A 5,064-nucleotide genomic window follows, 5' to 3' on the forward strand; every position below is an offset into this window, starting at 1 on the left:
AATTAGCATACCAAAGAATTTGAGAACTGAGTTGACCGACCACTTAGTGACACACATACCCTAGGCAAAGCTGAAGAACACTGCAAAAGTTTTGAAAACTGAACTGACATTGGACCATGAGCCCACAGAAGGCTAGTGGGAATGTGTGGCGTGAACCTAATCAGATTGACTGCTAAGGAAAACACATGTTTTTCCATACAATTTAAGCAAGTCCTAGGGTTTTATAATGTCATAGTCAAAATATCCAGGAAATACTCTGGAATTAACAGGCATACAAAGAACCGTGTGTATCTCACTTACATGGCAAAGACAACAGATATCAATTACAAGAGGTGATGAATATTGCAATTATCTGACAAAGACTTTAAATCAGCTACTATTAAAAAACAAACAATTGCAAACACCCTTGGAACAAATATTAAAATACAAAGACTCGGAGGGGCGGGCCAAGGGGGTGGAAGAGTAGGGTCCCCAAGTTACCTGGCCCCACCAACTTACCTATATAACTTTCAAATCATCCTGAAAACCTAAGAATTCGACCTGAGATTTAAAGAGAGAACAGCTGGAATGCTACAGAGAGAAGAGTTTGCGCTTCCAACAAGGTAGGAAGGCGGGGAAAAAAAATAAAAAAGAATCCAGTGGGGGAGGGGCCCTGCGAGGGGCCGGGCTAAGGCCAGGGGGCTAGAGCCTCCCAGGACAGGAAAGCCCAGCCCTGGAGAAGCAGGAACTTTAAAAATCCGTACCGGATTCTTCCCAGACGGAAAGGTACTTAGCAGGGAACTCAGGCAGGATCACAGGAGGGGCAGTGGAGCCTCCAGTTTCCTGCAGTCACTAATAGAGGAAGTGCACCCCAGGGGACAGCGCACCACAGACTGTGGGCAGAGCTTGGTAAAGGGCTGGAGAGCGCACCCCGTGGGGATTTGAGGAGAAGACAGCGGGTCAGGCTGGTGCTCCAGACAGAGGGGGCTGCGCCCTGCTGCCTTTGGGAGCCACGTCCCCAAGGAGTACGATTCCAGCAGCACAGACCCCAGATCTCAGGGCGCTGGGGGAGATAGCCCAGGATTCTGTGCTCCCCCGGGACAGGTAGAGGAGAGGAGGGCCCAGGACAGCAAGGAGCTACTGCCGCCCGGCGCCCCCAAACTGTGCAGATCAGCACACCCACGCCCAGGAGCATCCAGGCCAGTGTGGACTGGGAGACTGTAGTAGTTATTGCAGGAACTGACTCCAGAGCTGGAAGGCTGGCCGCCGCCAGTGTTGTTGTTCCTCCTGGTGTCACCCTGTGCCTGGGACTGAGCGGGGGGGGGGGGGTCAGGGGTCTCACAGGATAAACAGCTCCCACTGAGCTGTGCACCTGGCAGTAGGCAGGGCAACTCCCCCAGGTGCACACACCTGAGAATCAGCACAGCAGGGCCCTCCCCCAGAAGACCAGCTGGAAAGATAGGGGAAGAGCAAGTTCTTGACCACACAGTGCTGGAAAACTCAAGGGACATACAGTATATAGAACCAGAGGATACCCCTGCTTTTTCCCTTCTTTTTTTTTTTGTCTTCCTTTTTTTTTAAGTACAACTAGTTTTTTAGCCAGTCTGCATTGAGCAAAATGACTAGAAAGAATAACTCGCCACAAAAGAATCAGAAACAGTAGTCTCGCCCACAGAGTTATAGAATTTGGATTACAATTCGATGTCAGAAAGCCAATTCAGAAGCACAATTATAAAGCTACTGGTGGCTCTAGAAAAAAGCATAAAGGATTCAAGAGACATCATGACTGCAGAATTTAGATGTAATCAGGCCGAAATTAAAAATCAATTAAATGAGATGCAATCCAAACTGGAGGTCCTAATGATGAGGGTTGATGAGGTACAAGAAAGAGTGAGTGATATAGAAGACAAGTTGATGGCAAGGAAGGAAGCTGAGGAAAAAAGAGAAAAACAAAAGATGATGAGAAAAGGTAAAGGGAAATAAATGACAGCCTTAGAAGGAAAAAAATCTGCGTATAATTGGGGTTCCAGAGGGCGCTAAAAGGGACAGAGGACCAGAAAGCATATTTGAACAAATCATACCTGAGAACTTCCCCAATTTGGGGAAGGAAACAGGCATTCAGATCCAGGAGGTAGAGGGATCCCTCCCTAAAAGCAATAAAAACCAACAACACCTCGACATTTAATCGTGAAAATTGCAAATTCCAAAGATAAAGAGAAAATCCGTAAAGCAGCAAGAGACAAGAGATCCCGAACTTATATGGGGAGAAATATTACATTAACAGCAGACCTCTCCACAGAGACCTGGCAGGCCAGAAAGGGCTGGCAAGATATATTCAGGTATTAAATGAGAACATGCAGCCAAGAATACTTTATCCAGCAAGGTTCTCATTCAGAATAGAAGGAGAGATAAAGAGCTTCCAAGACAGATAGAAACTGACCACCAAACCAGCTCTGCAAGAAATATTAAGGGGGCACCTGTAAAAGAAAGAGAAAGCCCAAAGAAATAACCCACAAAAACAGGGACTGTATAGGTATTATGATGACACTAAATTCATATCTTTCAATAGTAACTCTGAACGTGAATGGGCTTAATGATCCCATCAAAAGACGCAGGGTTTCAGACTGGATAAAAAAGCAAGACCCATCTATTTGCAGTCTACAAGAGACTCATTTTAGACCTAAGGACACCTCCAGCTTGAAGATGAAAGGATGGAGAACCATTACCATTCAAAGGGTCCTCAAAAGAAAGCAGGGGTAGCAATCCTCATATCAGATAAATTAAAGGTTATCTCAAAGACAGTAATTAGAGATAAAGAGGGACACTATATCATACTGAAAGGATCTATCTAACAAGAGGACCTAACAATCATGAATATTTATACCCCTAATGTGGGAGCTGCCAAGTATATCAATCAATTAATAACCAAAGTAAAGACATACTTAGATAATAATACACTAATACTGGGAGACTTCAACACATTCAGCAAATGACAGACCTTCTAAGCACAACATCTCCAAAGAAACAAGAGCTTTAAATGATACACTGGGCCAGATGGATTTCACAGATATTTACAAAACTTTACATCCAAACGCAACTGAATACACATTCTTCTCAGGTGCACAAGGAACTTTCTCCAGAATAGACCACATACTGGGTCACAAATCAGGTCTCAACTGATACCAAAAGATTAGGATTGTCCCTGCATATTTTCGGACCATAATACTTTGAAACTTGAACTCAATCATAAGAAAATATTTGAAATAAACTCAAACACGTGGAGGTTAAAGAGCATCCAGCTAAAAGAAGAAAGGGTCAACCAGGAAATTAGAGAAGAATTATAAAGATTCCTGGAAACTAATGAGAATAAAGGTACAACTGTCCAAAGTCTTTGGGATACAGCAAAAGCAGTTCTATGAGGGAAATACATTGCAATAGAAGCATCCTTCAAAAAATTGGAGAATACTCAAATACACAAGCTAACCTTGCACCTAAAAGAACTGGAGAAAGAACAGCAAATATAACCTACACCAAGCAGAAGGAGAAAGCTAATAAAGATTTGGGCAGAACTCAATGAGATAGAGACCAGAACTGTAGAACAGATCAACAAAACCAGGAGTTGGTTCTTTGAAAGAATTAATAAGATAGATAAACCATTAGCCAGCTTTATTAAAAAAAAAATAGAGAAAAAAGAAAAAAAGAGAAAAGACTCAAATTAATAAAATCACGAATGTAAAAAGAGAGATCACAACCAATACCAAGGAAATACAAACGATTTTAAAAACATATTATGAGCAGCTATACGCCAATAAATTAAGCAATCTAGAAGAAATGACACATTTCTGGAAAACGACATACTGCCAAAATTGCAACAGGAAGAAATAGCAAACCTGAACAGGCCACTAACCAGGAAGGAAATTGAAGCAGTCATGGAAAACCTCCCAAGACACAAAGTCCAGGGCCAGATGGCTTCCCAGGGGAATTCTATCAAACGTTTAAAGAAGAAACATTACCTATTCTACTAAAGCTGTTCTGAAAGATAGAAAGGGATGGAGTACTTCCAAACTCGTTCTATGAGGCCAACATCACCTTAATTCCAAAGCCAGACAAAGATCCCACCATAAAGGAGAATTATAGACCAATATCCCTGATGAACTTGGATGCAAAAATTCTCAACAAGATACTAGTGAATAGGATCCAACAGTACATTCAGAAGATTATTCACCATGACCAAGTGGGATTTATCCCAGGGATACAAGGCTGGTTCCACACTCGTAAAACAATGTGATTCATCATATCAGCAAGAGAAAAAACAGGAACCATATGATCCTCTCAATAGATGCAGAGAAAGCATTTGACAAAAGACAGCATCCATTCCTAATCAAAACTCTTCAGACTGTAGGGATAGAGGGAACATTCCTCAACATCTTAAAAGCCATCTACGAAAAGCCCACAGCAAATATCATTCTCAATGGGGAGACACTGGGAGCCTTTCCCCTAAGATCAGGAACACGACAGGGATGTCCACTCTCACCACTACTATTCAACATAGGACTAGAAGTCCTAGCCTCAGCAATCAGGCAACAAAAAGAAATAAAAGGCATTCAAATTGGCAAAGAAGAAGTCAAACTCTCCCTCTCCGCAGATGACATGATACTGTACATAGAAAAACCAAAAGACTCCACCCCAAGATTGCTAAAACTCATACAGCAATTTGGCAGTGTGGCAGGATACAAAATCAATGCCCAGAAATCAGTCGTATTTCTATACAGTAACAATCAGACTGAAGAAAGAGAAATTAAGGAATTAATGCCTTTTACAATTGCACTCAAAAGCGTAAGATACCTAAGAATAAACCTAACCAAAGAGGTAAAGCATCTATACCCTAAAAACTACAGAACACTTCTGAAAGAAATTGAGGAAGACACAAAGAGACAGAAAAATATTCCATGCTCATGGATTGGAAGAATTAATATTGTGAAAATGTCAATGTTACCCAGGGTAATTTACCCATTTTATGCAATCCCTATCAAAATACCATGGACTTTCTTCAGGGAGTTGGAACAAATCATCTTAAGATTTGTG

This window comes from Canis lupus, chromosome X (genome assembly GCF_011100685.1).
Source record: "Canis lupus familiaris isolate Mischka breed German Shepherd chromosome X, alternate assembly UU_Cfam_GSD_1.0, whole genome shotgun sequence".
In the NCBI taxonomy this organism is placed as follows: Eukaryota; Metazoa; Chordata; class Mammalia; order Carnivora; family Canidae; genus Canis; species Canis lupus.